The sequence below is a fragment of the Parambassis ranga genome, chromosome 3 (genome assembly GCF_900634625.1).
Source record: "Parambassis ranga chromosome 3, fParRan2.1, whole genome shotgun sequence".
NCBI classification, from domain to species: domain Eukaryota; kingdom Metazoa; phylum Chordata; class Actinopteri; family Ambassidae; genus Parambassis; species Parambassis ranga.
In genome coordinates this window covers 25661739-25677738 of record NC_041024.1, presented here as the reverse complement: position 1 = coordinate 25677738, position 16000 = coordinate 25661739, and the positions used below count along the sequence as shown (strand labels likewise).

Sequence of the window (16000 nt, the reverse complement as noted above, 5' to 3'; positions counted from 1 at the left end):
CGGGTTGAGTCTCTCCAGCTCTCTCCTCACCTGGCTGGAAGTGATCAGTAGTCCTGTCTGGGGGGTTGGGGGCATGGGAAGGTGGCAATACATCCTCCATCAGTCAGCTCATAGCTGTGAAAAGATCTTCTGGTGATGCTTCTCAATCAGCAGAGGAGAGCTTTATTAATCATGCTAACACATTACAAGCTAACATGCTGTAATTTATTGTACAGTTTGGACTTTCCACTTCTCTGTTCCCTTAAAGATTGACCACTGCTCAGCGGTGTGAGTTTGCATCTCAAATTATTTTTTGTTCTGAATTGAAAGAGACAGAACAGACAGACATAACTCAGTAGTGAGACCCCATCTTGTCTGAGCAAGGGGAAATGAGGCTGAGAGTAGAACAGCATCCCTGGTGGTTGGGTGATGATGAAAAGAGGATGCTGGAGATCTGGTGTGATGAGGAGTGGGCTCTGATCAGCCTGAGTTGGGTACTGGATGTGATGACTGGTGGTGAATGGAGTGGAGGAGGGTTGCAGCAATTAGCATTAAATTGACAACTGACAGCAGAGAGGAGAGGAGAGCATTTAAAATGTGACAGCAGAGACATAACTGGCTGATTGAGATTGTGGCAGAATCCGAGTGGTTAAACTGAAGCTGCCACAGTCAGCTGATCAAAATGAGCGAGTGTGAGTGTGTGTGTGTGTGTGTGTGTGTGTGGGGAGCATAGACAGTCTCTTAGTGACTTGCGTGAGTCACAATGTTAGATAAAAAACAGCAGATGTCTTGTAAATGTTCTCTCTTCACAATGCATCTGTATTTATACTGGATAATAAAAACTGTTGGATTCACATGTTTTTGTATTTTATTATTTTGTAAGATTAACTGATTATGTTACATGATCCACCAAGCTTCCACTGTCAGACAGATGTCCTCACATTTGTCTCTAGAACACTCTGGTATACAGAGGAGTTCATGGTCCACGCAATGACTGCAAGGTGTCCAGATCCTGTAGCTGTAAAACAAGTCCAGATCATCAGTCCTCCTCCACCGTGCTTGAGTATGAGGTGTTTCATGCTGTGTTTGTGTTGAGTGTTGAGTTTAGTGAACCTCAGTCCTGCTTCCATGTGCTTTTTAGATGGAAGAGTCTTTGTTCTGGTAACAAACATACAAACTGTACTTGTTTAGTCTTCCTCTAATTGTGCTGTCACATTAACACTGAGCATGCTCAGTGAGGTCTGTAGGTTTTGTCATGTAGGCTCCCTCCTTTTCTGAGCATTGCATGGTCTATATCTAGGGTGAATTTCAATTCTAGATTGATCTGCAGTGATCAGCTGCTTCTCTAACACCATTGTTTATGTCTTTCTCTCTTGTCATTGTGTTAACACACACCTGAATGTTCCAGAGCAGCAAACTGTCAAAACCTCTGTTTTTACAGAGGTCTGTACACCTGCTGATGATCAGTTCATCAAGGACTGATCATCAGCAGCACCTGCTGCAGCTCACACAATTACATCCTATGGAAGCTGTAAGAGGGGACGCAGTATTGTACATGTTTTTTTGGCTATTTATTTATTTATGATAAATAATAGCACCATAAAAAGTGATATGTTACTGCATTGACAAATAAATAGATAGCAAAATAAAGCCGTTTAACAACAGTTACAATATTTAGCAGATTGAAAATGAAACTTTGCTCTATGCTTTGATTGTCAGAAGCTAAAAATATATTGACAAAAAATTACCTAATGCCGTATTACGCTGTCCGTTTAGCTCTTTAAGATGTTCCCGTGCTCTTCGGTGTATTACGGTAAGGGGCGGGCCTCCCGGAGCGTGGCAGGCCGGCTGGGCGTGTTTAGTCTTTGTGTATGTGTGTTCCTGTGGGCTCCTGCTCTGCTGGACGGTCGGCTCATCATCCACCACACCGCGGGCATCGACGTCACACAGCGGCGCGCCCCACAGCCGCATTCACAACAAACAGTCCGTGTGTGGTCACCCCACCGGCTCGGTTGGATTTACTGTGGCGTCTCCTGCAGGTTGTCCAGGCAGACGGTGGAGCTACTGCAGCGAAAGGTCAGGAGCGGAGGACTGATCCTCGGAGGCTGAGGCACAGGGACCCCGTACGAGCTCCGGGACCCCACCCGGCTGCAGCTTCCCCGCTGAGCTGGAGCTTACCACCGTCACTGCTAGCAAGCAGGTAATGACCATTTGTGTGTGCAGAGGATTCTATTGGGACCTTGTAATAGTTTATGTGAGATGTCCCATGTAGTTCCAGTGTAGGGGTGTAGAGGAAACCTAGGCTCTGTCAGCAGGAGTGTTCATGAAACTTTTATTTTGTGTCAGAACCAGGCTACTTACTAACTCTAAATTTCTATAGCATCCAAGTTATTTTGTAGAAATAATGTGTAATGTTTATTCAGGAACTTTAATTGTGTCAACTGTAAGGGTATGAATTCCTTTAAAATGTACATTTATTAGTAAATTTATAAGAGAGAAGCCCAAAATTCCAGCTTTCATTCATCTGTTTATTTATATTTTTGAATTTCTGAGAACAACTGACATCGATTTATTTGACTTTTGTTTGGAGAAAAATTAAATCTTAAAAATGACACCCCTATGGACAGAGACACAACAAAGCTCTCTTATTTGTTTTGCCTGTAATATAGAACAATGAGTGGTATTTTTATGCTGATACTGAGGTATAATACTGTAAAGCATTATGCAGTACAGTAATGCTTTCTGATGGGACTTGCGCCTGGCAGATAATGGAGCCCCTGTTTTAGAGCTGTTAATGAACCTGCTGGTCTCTGTTATCTCAGCAGCCATAAAGGGATCTCAGTGAATTTGATAATGCCGCGGAGGGAGGAGGTCATGGTTGGGAGTGGAGGGTATTCAAGGTGAAGGATGAGCACACTTTCTCTGGAGGAAATTGAGCAGTGCGATCTGGTCATTTACAGACATTAGCATTATAGAACACGTTTTCAAAGTGTGTGTGTCTGCTGCGCAGTGCTAATTGAGCTGAAGCAGTAACCTGACTGGTGAACTATGTTTTACGTTAGGCTGGACATAATCTTTAACTTTAACCAAGACTTTGAGAGGCAGGTCCCCACACTGTGAATGTGCAATGATGTCACCACAACAAGTAATGCTCACATATTTTGCACTATTGAGCACCTCCTCCTATAATAAATTGGTGGTGGCAGTTGCCATGTGTGTAATTTGTAGTGCTAATGGTGCACATGCTCAAACGCTAAAGGAGAAGCTATTACTTGTCAGTAGTCTCTGGTGTACTCTGAATGATGGATGCATTCTTACATGACTCTGTGTGTGTATGGAGGCCTGTATATGATCATGCATAATCAGATCTTAGGTTAAGCTGCGCTGCGTGTCTGTGTGTGCTGCTCAGCCTGTGGGTGAGTGAGGATACAGTGGGGAGCTGGAGGGAGGGAATGAGGAGGTGGGGGATGGAGGGCAAAGGAAGAAGTGATAGTGAGGAGAATAAAAAAAGAAGGGGGAGGAGAAGGAGAGAGGCTTCTCTCCAGTGTTTTTCCTGCTCTAATTTGCTTTGACAGCAGCTCCATTGGCTCAGACACACTATATAAAGAGAGAGACACAAAGTACTGTATTCCTACTGTCTCTCTAACATGGGCTAATTGGTGATGCTACACCGTAAAAAATGTTTCTCATTTTCAACTCAAAAAAAGCAAGGCAACATTTTCACCCTACTTTAGTGCACTTTTAAGTTGGTAAAAATCAGTATTATCTATTTTAGCATATGCTAAAAAATAAGGTAGAGTCTACAAAAAGCAAAACATTTGAGTTTAACCAAACTGAAAGAGCAGCATTTTGACCACATCATACTTATTTGAAATAACATTTAAAACATTTTTTTTATTTGAATTAGGCTAATCCATGTACTCTCATTAATTTAGACAAATTGTTTATGCAATCCACTTTAAAACATTAGTTAGCATGGCTATAACTTTAACAAATGAGGAAAGAGAGGTAATAGTTTCCAAAGGTTATTACTGTAGAACAGATCAGTAAGCACAGGAGTTCCTTCAGCGACGATGCTCACCACAGACATGTCAGCATAAAGTCCTCCTGGACACTGGTCTCCATTTTTCTGTGTGACATAAACAGAAAAATAATCAGTGAATCAGAGAACAATGTTCAGTCAATCTTCAACACACACACACGTAGCCTTTACATGTTTAGCATTTTTATGACTCTGCACAGCGAGAGACACGCTGAAATATATGATGTCCTCATCTTTTGCGAACATGCAGGGACGACGGTGACTACAAGCCCAGCAGTTAGCGTCACTTTTAACCGACATGTGAACCAGGACGAGCGGCTGCGCTGCTAGCGTTTGCTAGCTGGACAGAGACTAACATTTAAAACGAGTGACTTGAGACAGAACACTGACCGAGGCTAACGTTACCTTAGAGTCAACTTCCAGCAGCCCGAACATCTCTGCTTCCACGGTCAGTGTAAATGTTCTGTTAGCTCTACTTTGACATTACTCTGCCTTCAAAGTGCAGCTATTACAGACACAGCAACAACAGCTGATTAATTAATGTGGGACTCTTCAGACCAACAAGAGGACGACGTCTGTTGTTGTTTTTAGACCTTAACGTTACTGGATGAATCCTGACTTGAAGCCAGGTAAACAGTTACTTACATGTGTTGCGTGTTGTATGTAAACACTCCACACAGACCCGAACAGATGGCGCTGCTCCGGTGTAGGTGACAGTGAGGAGCGGTGTCGTTGTTCTGCTGCTGTGGGCGGCTCGTGACCTTTTACTTTAGATATAAACAATTTAATTGAGTTCTATAGAAGCAATGTATTATTGAAGTTCAGTAAAATCAGTTTTATGATAGATAATATTACGTTACCAAAACATTCACACTTTTTACTTGTGTGCAACTTAAATAAATTCAGAAAGAAAAGGGAATTAATTTACTGGAAGAAATATACTTTTTAAAATAAAGTCCTATAGACAACACCATTGAAGGGCTTTTCACAGTGTACAGTAATGACATCAGACTGCTGTAGTTGTTGAATTTAGTTACAAACTTTCTGCTGTAGTTTCTGCTCCTGCTAATTATCTGTGTATGATCATCAACAAACCTTACACATTGTTTTTTGTGAAACCATCTATGGCAGCCTCATTATATACACTTCATATTGATTGAAAAACAGGAATATTTTTTACAATTTGAATTTGTTGTATTTCTTCTGGGATAAGTTCATCTGTTGTGCCACTGTTGCCCTCCTTAGTGCAAAATATATATTTATACAATAAGATTAGAAACAAAACTCTACAAGTCCAGATGCCTTGCTTCAATCTTCTCTACATTAGAAACAAAAAATATTAATTTCTAATTCCATAAAACATGTCACAATTATGTAAAACATAGATACATCAAGTTAATTGCCATGCCATGATTTGTGTGGACTGCTTTAGCTGTAAAGACTGTGATTTGATCTGATACATTTCGCCTGCTTAAATCACCTTTCTGAGGACAGGTCATACTGGAAATTAGTATTTGTCCAAATAATAATAATTAGTATTTGTCCAAATAATAAACCACCGGACCCTCTGTGAAAAACTGTCCAATGGAATGTCAGCTTGAGCCAGTTCAGTGCAATTTTAAGATGACAGACACTGGTGGGTTTAAAATGCATGCAGCAGGAATCCATCCAAACCGTCTTTTGTCACATATGATTAAGGGGGAAAAAAGAACAAGAAGCGAAATCCATTTTTAATACCAATAAGAGGGCAAAAGTCCAGTCGCTTTTGGCGCAGGCTTTTTTTTACAGTCAATGGGTAGAGTAGAGTTAAAAGCTGGCTTGTTAAGGCTGTGAAATTGCAAATAGTTTGATATCTAAAATATTTTGACATTTGCACAGTAGTAGTTTAGAGTTCTATAGGGTTCCATCTCTTTAGCCATTGTTGTGCATTATTGTGCAGTTGCCAGTGCAGTGAACAATGAGTGCACAGTGACTGAAGGAAAAACAAACGCTCAAAAACTGCCTTGGATTATGAATGTTACAAAAACATAGATATAAGTCCTGTGTGTAAGTTCTGCATCTTCAAACCCCGTGTTCCCCGAAGAGAACAGAGAAGCTGTAAAGGAGAACCGGCTTCACTCTGATAGTATTGGAGGTCAAATGCTTCCAAGCTGTGCCAAACAGTGTGCGCTCATATTGTGTTTTATCTTCACATTGTGTCCCAGCACCACATGGTTCCTTGTCTTTGGAAGGATTCCATGTACTTGTGCCAAAATTAAAACTACTAACTCACTTGAAGAATGCTGGCCCATGGCAATTACCTTCTCTTATTATGAAATGAATTCAGGTCGCTTTATATTGCAGGACACTTGGACTGTGTGCTTACAAATACCTTGGCCCAATAGCTGACAACAAGCAGACATTCATGTCCTCTGAGATTCAGTGTTAGTAGCCCTGAATGATCCCTGCCTTAATGATTCAGTAAATAAAGACATCCTTTTATCTGTCCTTGATGTGTTCTGGGAGGCAGGGGAGCATCACGCTCATTGTGTGGATGGATGATAGGAGGCCATGAGGAGAGGTGGATTAAGGCACCAGACCAGGGAGTAAGAGTCAACTGTGACTGATATCTATGGGACAGAATATAGTATGTCATATAGCGTCCCTTAGGCGTTATATGTCAGCTGTCATTCTTCTCCATCCACATTCCATATGGGAGAAGTTTCTCATGGAGATTGGAGTGAGTGGAAAAAATGGATTTGTGCGCTGTCTGCTGAGTTCAAAGTTTATTTTGACCCAGTATTAGTTTATTGTTTATTGTTTATTTTTTATTTTCATTTTTTGGGGAAATTGTACAAAGTGACATTAAGCCCAGCTCAGCTTGTACCTGTCTCTAGATCACAAGTTACATTTCCAGCTGCAACATTAGCTGGACTGTCAGATTTTAGAGAAAAGACAAAACAGATCAGAATAAACAGATTACTCAGAGCCTCCCAAAAAGGAAGCATGGACACAGGCTTCACTGCACCTGGCTCCTCGCAGGATTATAACCAGCATATTAAAAGACTGAATGTCTCTACATCAGCACTCTAACCACCACACTGTTAAGCCTAATCAGTTTGAAACCACTTTCAGGACACCTCAAACAATGCAGTGTGAAACAGGTAACTTAGTTTACTATGAATCTGTGCTGAACTGATTTGTGATTGGCCACAAGCAGTTCAAATGACTGAAAAACAAAGGGAGGGATCTCCTGCAGTCTGTCACTTATGGCTTGCCATAGCGATATGCATCCGCTGCACGCGTGCTGGAAGCTGAAACTCAGACCTCACCCGGCAACAAAAAATGTATTTTCTGATTGGCCGATCGGTCACTAATTGCAGACAGCTGTATGAGCGCGTTGCTTTTTTTAAACACTCAAAAAATATTGGGCAGGTTTGTAAAATTTGGGCTGCTTCTCACCGCATTTGGTGGATTTAAGAAAATATTCCAGTTGTCATTTTATAGCAAAAAAGTAAATGTCATTTGAATAATTTAAATAAAAACGGCAGTGTCCTCCCACACATATTATCAGTTTGTTTTAGAATGATCAAGTGTCATCAAGTACGTCAGTCATTGGTTCACTGTCAACATGAAATCTTACTGGTCAGTGGAGTTAAGAGTTCAACCAATCTACATTAACATAAACATCCGCCACATTTAAACCCAGCAATTGTTGGAAAGGTTTGATACCTCCATGTATCAGCCAGCTGACCTGGCTTTTACTGACTGTAGCCTTTGAGCAGCACAGAACGCCACAGGAGGTCCTTCCTGCCAGTGGCCATCAGACTGTATAACTCCTCCCCTTTCTGTAGGGAGAAGCGCTAGATAATCATGTCAGGCATCACTGTCATTCCTATATTTATGTTTACTTAGCACCTTACATCTCCATATTGTATCCATGTATCATATATTGTGCTCATACCGCGTACTGTACTCTTTTTGGATTATAGTGACACTTATACTCTGTACTTAACTGCATTTAATGTAACTTAATACCTCTGGCACAAGAATTTCCTTCGGGATTAATAAAGTTTTATCTTATCTTATCTTATCTTATCTCTAAATAGTTCTCCATCTTCATCATTCAGTCCAAGAGAAGCACCAGATATACGGCCGCTGTGTGTGTGAATTAATAATTACTTATTCATTCAACTGATGAACATAAAACATTTCTTGTTAGAGAAACGTTTGATAGAGCTACACACACTTCCCTGTAATGTTACCTGTGCTTATGATGTGTTTTTCTTGCAGATGACAGTCTGAACATTTAGATTCCAGGGAGGTTGTGATTTGGGCAGTTTTTTGTATCAGGCAGGTTTTACATTCAGTTTGTGCTGGAAACTCTCTGTCAGATCTGGCAACCCTGTGAGCGCTCAGTATGCTGTCTGACTCATTTATAGGATAGTCTATAGAAATTTCTGTGCAGTGAACTTAAACATTTCTCCGTGTGAAAAATGCCATGTGGCATTTGAGCATGTGAACTTGAGACTTGAAAGCCCTGCTAACATGTCAGCCATATAAGCCCTGTAAACCTGCTGTCACCCCAGTGTGATCATGCAGCATAAAACCCAGTTTGAACTACTCATTTGGCTAATGTCATTTAAAGCAGTAAGTAATTTGTCAAATTTTGATTTGATTGAATGATTGATTTTTTTGTGTGTGTGTGTTTTGTGTCATCTCTGACAATGTCTGTGGAACATTGATGATGCTGTGAAGAAGAATTCTCATAAGGGGACAATAAAATATAAAGACAAAACATTCACAACATGACGCAAGATAATCTTTGTTTGTTATGGAACCTTTAAATGCCTCCATCCTGGTTTTGTTCAGACTCCGTCAATAGTAATAACATGAACGAGTTGGTGGATTTGTCTGAATGAATCGCAATCAGTACGGACAGCCTCAAGTTCAGCAGTAGGAGCAGCAGCATCACAATGTGTTTTTTTGTGATGGAGGATTGTGGGTGCAAGGTGGTTCTGGTTGACTGGCTTGGAAGAGGGAGAGAGAGAGAGTCTTTAATTTTTGCTCAAGGCCAAACAACTGCCACATTCCACATGCGATCGAAAACAGGGATGACTCTCTCTCTCTGTCTGTCACTGTGTCTCTCACCCTCCTGCTCCAGTTTGGTCAGACAGTCTCCAGCTGTGTTCCCATCACAGCATCCAGAGTGGAGGAGATGAGGGTAGTGCTGCCTGTCCTTCTTGAACCTGGAGTTTTCATGTTACTTAGACTAGCTGCATTGTGTGTTCACTTACCTACTGTTAGCTTGTAATTTTACAACAGGTCTACACCTTGTTCTTTATTAAACAAACTAAACAGCTCATGTTATTTATCTTATTTGCAGCATGTCATTTCTGTCTCTGCATGGTTGTGCGTTTACAATTCACCGCTGCTGTCTGCGCACAGAGGCACGATGTGCGTACACAGGGACATGCAGAGACCTTTGGACGGGCAGGTGCTCAAAGTGAGAATAGGGCACATGGAGCATGAATTTGAAACACCATTTAGGACGTATAAAGATAATGTGTTGAATTTATAAGCTGTAGAATTATTGGGAGGGGGATCTGGGGGTCCTCCCCCAGAAAATGTTTAATGAAGTAGAAGCCATTTCCTGCATTCTGGTGGATTTCAACACCTATTTTTATAAAGGCTTAACTCAACAACTATTACTGAGAGATTCAATAATAACTCATTTATTTTAAGCAATGACGACAAATACAAAAACTGAAAAGAAAACAGCTTTCAACCAAGTTTATTATAACAAAACAGGTTTACATCTGTTACTGTCTACCTCTGTGCCACCATGACTATAGGCCTAACCACAAAAAACACATTTCTGGTTCACTGTATTCCCAATGAGACCATCAGCTGGACTGTCAGATTTTAGAGACTTCACAGAACAGATCAGATTAATAAAAAAGCTGCAAGTTCACCATGAATCTGTGCTGATTTGTCTGCTTGTGTTGATCAGCACACACAAGCAGTTCAATATATAATCATAATTCAATACATAATCAATATAGAATAATCAATATAGAAGGAAACCCACTCCCTGTCTCTCACTCCTGGCCTGCCCTATATGCCATAACGTCTGCTGCGCGGTGTGCTTGCAGCTGAATCTCAGACCTCACCTGGCAACAAGAAACTCTATTTTCTGATTGGCTGATAGGTCGCTAATTGCTGCAGCTGTGAGTGTGCAGTGCTGTCTGTGGTCTGGTTAACTAGCGGCTGTAACTTGTTAGAGGTGTGTGCAGTCAGACGTCACACTGGACACTCATGGCTCACTTCACTTCGTCAGTCATCCTGGAAAACTACACCGTGCACAAACATACCGGCGCTGCAGAACCTGCTCACCGGACCAGCAGTTACTCCCTCGGTGTCGCCACCAGCAGTGGGCAGAGAGGGCAGATCGTGGATCATGTGACCGACCAACATAGATCTAAGTTATTATTATATCGGTCCATTTACTATTATTTTGGACCACACAGACTGACTGTGACACATAATAATGATATAAACTAAACTTAAATAAAAATAACTAAACATAAATAACTAAATTCACTTTGACAAAAGGGCACTTTGGGCCTCAAAGGTAAAGGGACCGTTTGTGAGAGCCCAGAACTGTGTGTCTGACCTGCTCACCTGTAGCACGGGTGCCTCTCAGGGGACTGTCCTGGCCCCCTTCCTCTTCACCCTCTACACGTCGGACTTCAGACACATCACTGACGGCTGTGTGCTGCAGAAGTTCTCGCAGACACTGCGATTGTTGGTCTCATCAGTGACGACAATGACGTGGAGTACAGAGGACTGACGCAGAACTTTGTGGACTGGTGTCAGCGAAACCACCTCCTGATCAATGCAGAGAAAACCAAGGAGATGGTGGTGGACTTTCGCAGACGACAATCAGCCCCCCTCCCCCTCACCGGTGAACATCCAGGGAATGGACATTGAGCAGGTGGACTCTTACAAATACCTGGGTGTTCACCTCAACAACAAACTGGACTGGACTCACAACACAGACGCACTGTACAGGAAGGGCCAGAGCAGGCTCCACCTGCTGAGGAGACTGCGGTCTTTTGGAGTGAAAGGGGCACTCCTGAAGACCTTTTATGACTCTGTGGTGGCATCGGTCATCATGTACGGTGTGGTCTGCTGGAACAGCAGCATCACTGAGAGGGAGAGGAAGAAGCTGGACAGAGTCATCAGGAAGTCCAGCTCTGTCCTGGGCCGCTCTCTGGACTCAGTGCAGGAGGTGGGTGACAGGAGGGTCCTAGCAAAACTGACATCCATGCTGGACCATGAGTCCCACCCCCTGCAGGACACCCTGTCAGCACTGCAGAGCAGCTTGAGTGGGAGACTGCTCCACCCTCGGTGTGTGAAGGAGAGATTCAGAAGGTCTTTCCTTCCTGCTGCTGTCAGACTGTATAATAAACATTTCTGATTTTTTCTGCAATACTCATACACCACAGTGTACAATAAATTATTTATTTAGTTTTTGATGCACTATGTACAGTCTTCTTACAGACCACTTCTACCTCCACTCACCTGTGCAATAACTGTTAATATATAAACTGTTTTTTGATTCTATTCTATTCTATATTTTATTGGTACTTTATTTGCCAACACTCGTCTCCATGCTGTGGTAAAAATGCCTCCCTGCACTACTTGATGCACATGTCCAGAACCGAACAGAACACGCGCCCGAACCGAAACACGTGTACCGAACAGTTCGGATTTTTTTACTGAACCGTCCCACCCCTACTTGTGATTATAAAGTTTGTGTTTTTTGGCATACAGTGGTCATACTATAACTATACTTTGGCATACTATAACGTTCACCTTTTGCGGCCTCGCCGTTTCGTGGATTTTTTGTGTGTGCAATTTTGCATGCTTTTTTTAAACAGCGTGTTGTATTCTGCGTCCCGATCGATTGACAATGGTCTACAGCCAAACTCCTCTGTGCAGTCTACTGTGAAGTGCAGAATGAACAGGTTTTGATCTTTCGTTTGATTCTATAATACTGGACTACTTTTTCTACAAACATTTGTAATTTGACATTGATTAAAGAGAAAAGTGTAAAAATGTTAATGCCTGTCTGAGAAAGGTGTATAAAGTGTGTCGTGAAGGGTTTTACAGCCTTAAAGCATCTATAATCATTGTAAAAAATAAATCTGACTACTTCGCGGATTTCACTTATTGCAGGTTATTTTGGAATGTAACCCCGTGATAAACCAGGGTATATACATCAATCAGGCATAACATTCCGACCACTGACAGGTGAAGTGAATAACACTCATTATCTCTTCATCATGGCACCTGTAGTATGTTCTTTGAGACATATGCTCAAACATTGCAAAAACAGATATTGGCAGATATTTTGAAAGTCTATGTAGTGAAAAAGCACAATATGGCCATTTTGAACAGGATTTGTCTCTTAAGTGAGACAGCACTCAGACACAGGCTTTGTCCAAAAATGAAAAAAGAACTTGGTGACAGAGTTACATTAAAGGAGCACTGTATGGCATACTAAAATATTCATTGAGTCTTTGTCTTTTCAGCTGCTGCCTGCTGATATGGGAGCCCTCTGGATCTTATATAATAGGAGAAACTGCTGATCCCTGTGCTTCAGTGTTCAAAAGTCACAGGCATCATTATGGTGGTATGATTTTTCTATTAACTTCACTTCATATCCATGCTAAGCAGACACAGTTATGAGCGCTAATACATTATGTCCTTGCATGGGGAGGCTCAGCATGTGATGCATGCATTAAAGGTCAGACATGATATTTGGCTTCTTAATATACAGTCTCTCTACAAGGTGAAGAGCCAGGAAACAGTACAGCTGTTGGACTAACTGTGTCTGCAACTGTGTCTGCTTCATGGTGGATTTAAGTTTTTTTTACGGCCTGCTGGAAGTGAGGCTGTTGAGAGCCTTACTGTACAACAGCGTATGTGCAGCAGCTAGGTCTTCAACACAGACTTTTCATTCACACTATAATTTAGGGTACATTTGTGCCATGAAACAGGTCATTACTGTGTTACTGTGATCACCAGTCAACACAGGCTTACACACAAGCCCTGACCATGTTCTTTTTAGCTACAATGATGGATTGATATCCTGAGTGTAAGGGAGAGAGAGTCAATATTACAACTTCCCTTCTACATTAATATATTTAGTACAGTGGTGTTGAACCATTTACCTTCATCCTTGTGGTAGTGGTGTGTAAGCAGAAGATGAAACCCGCCTTTCTAAATATGATGTCATTTATGTCATGTGGACAGTACAGACTACTACAAAACAATAAGCCACCACATATCATACCAGTATTAAATGCATCAATAATACTGTAGGCCATAGGATTATTTGATTCGGAGTGAACTGTCCCTAATTAATAAGTAATATCATTTCCAGACATTATTTATTAATACTTACTTGAGATCCTAACAATGACTGTTGTTCACCCTGACTGAAATAACTTTTTGAAATAAATGCTTTGCTCGTAAGGCCAGCAATAACAGGCAGTGCTGAGGTGAAGTAGGATGGTTGGGTGAAGTGTTCTGTCTCCATAGATGCCACAGATTCAGCAAACCTGATGGGAAAAAAATGCAGAAATTTTCCAGTAAGAATACCGACAGTATTTATCAGACAGTTACACTGCAATCAGTCCTATTCCGCAGGACACATATTTCCAATATCCTCAAATCATATCTAAAACCATGTCTATATGTCATATAAATGTTTAAAAGTCCAAAAGAAAAGACAGGAAAAGCTCTTCACCCTCTGCCCTCACCGTCTTTGACAAATATCGCCAGCATCAGGTAAAGACAGACAGTTCATAGCAGTGTGTTTTCTTGTCAGTATTCTGTCCAACTAAATCAGGATTGATGCAGAAATCTGGCCTACAGCCTAGCCTAGCTACAGCAGACACTGCATAGCCAGACTCTTTTTCTTCACTGCCACAGCAATTCAAAGCACCTGAAATCACTGTCATAAATTCTGTATATTTTACTGGTCAATCTAGGACGGTCATTAAATTGATTTTTTTGACTCAAAGTCATTGACTGTATTTATTTTGGATGTGGTTCTGCTTTTGCCCATTTTACAACAATGAGGCCAAAATATCTCACTTGCCGCCTCATTGGAAAATTGCGGCTAGGTCCTTCTAAGCAGAGATGTTGCTGTTCCACTTAAACACTCATTCGCTTCTGCCTTGAAACAGTGGCTTGACTTGATTACTGGCCATGGCATTACTTTCTCCTTTCCTTAGCCAACAATAATCAATGAAATGAAAACATATTTAAATATGAACACACAGATGAGTGTGATGAGAGCTATCTAACAAGCCATAATCCATATTTGGCAGAGTGTTTTTAGTTTGTAGTTGAGTCCCATCCCAGCAAGCATAGAGGAGGTGAGGTTTATGACCTACTGTATACTGTATCCAGATGTTTTGGCCTCACTGTGTGCACACCTAGGATAACAATGAATCCTTGATGGCCATAGAGCAGCCCAAAATAATGCAGTCAGGCTAGCTACGGACTTCCCCTGGGCTTCCCTCGGTTTTTCTGCAGGTGACAGCCATGGCCAGGGGGCCTTCCACCAGCCTATCACACCAAGTGTTTTTGAGCACAATATCTTATGATTATCTTGATATCATTTCTTTAGATCTGGTACAGATTAGGGCTGGGCAATTAACTGGAAATAACCGACATTTAGACCCTCCAACCGTCGTAATTTTATTCATGACAATTATTTAAGTTATTATGTTTCTGTGATGTCCCCTTGCTGTAAAAATAACATTAAAGTGCTTTGTAGAGCTTGTTACAGATCCAGAGAAAGGAGAAATCTGTTCGTGTTCCAGAGGTGAACGTTTGCAAAACAAGCAAAACCGAGAAATCCCAAATAGTAGCAACATCTTCCTCCTAAACTGCTGCTCCCTCTCTGTTCTAGTGGTGTGCAACAAGTTTAAGTCAGGTGGCTGGGTCTCTTTTTTCTAGTCTGCGTTCACTTAAAGCGAAGCCATGAGCGAAGCTGGCGTTGAGCATATTTAACTACCCCCCCTCCCCAAAAAAAACACAAACAAAGTAATAATCGTTCATTAATCGTTAATCAAGGAAAAAGCTTCAATTAATCATGATATTGATTTTAAGTAATATCGCCTGCTCTAGTACAGATTTTTGCATTAGTGAATGATGAACCAATTTTAATAGATAGAATTCATTACTTTTTGGTGTAAAAGGTTAGTACTGCAGTGCTTAGTAGAAATGGGAATAAGATCAATACATCCACAAAATCAACAGAGTAAAGCAAGGCAGTGTCCAAGCATCTCCTTTTTGCCAGTGTTGTGTCTGGATGATGTGTCCTGCAGTATGTACTCAGCTCGGCCCTCCCTCTCCTGCCTCCATTCGTTAGTGTGATCGCTGCCGGGTCTGCTGTGTCATGGCCTCAGAATGACTGGCAGGACAGTTGCCTATGTGTTTGAGTGCTGATAAAAATCTGCTGTTGTTACTATGTCTTGATGAAAAGTCATAGTTGACAGGAACATTAGCATAATGTTGGTGCGCATGTAGATGACTAAAAGCATAATAGAGAAATTATCTTCCCACACCCAAGACACTGATGAGTTGTGTGCGATAAAGCAGCGGCTGTCTGTTTGTAACTTTGTTGTAGCATGACTGCAGATAATGAGAGCAATTTCAAGGATTGTTCAAGCATTAGCATATGTTGTAGCTGAGGTCAAAATTGTTAGCCCTCTTTTTAAAATCCGACAAATTATGTTGTCACAAAAAATGACTCAACAATGCTAAAAAGGACTACACCTACCACCATCACCACCACTATAGATCTCCTGATGCTATACATGTGATTAAGTACACAAGCACTCAGAAGCACTTTATTGTGTTTCATACTGTAATATACTTTTGTTGTATGAAAGCATTGTGATTCAAAAAGTCATG

The 16000-nt window shown here is 41.3% G+C and overlaps 1 protein-coding gene across 1 annotated transcript in view; it reads left to right on the top strand.

The window, feature by feature from the left end:
• The first annotated feature begins 1895 nt into the window (after positions 1 to 1895).
• The window catches only part of dok4 (docking protein 4), a 51152-nt gene continuing 37047 nt past the window's right edge, over positions 1896 to 16000 (top strand). Inside the window, exons 1-2 of the mRNA XM_028401858.1 lie at positions 1896 to 2179; positions 12601 to 12701. The gene's annotated coding sequence lies outside the window, so the exon portion shown is untranslated. The remainder of the gene's footprint in view (positions 2180 to 12600; positions 12702 to 16000) is intronic.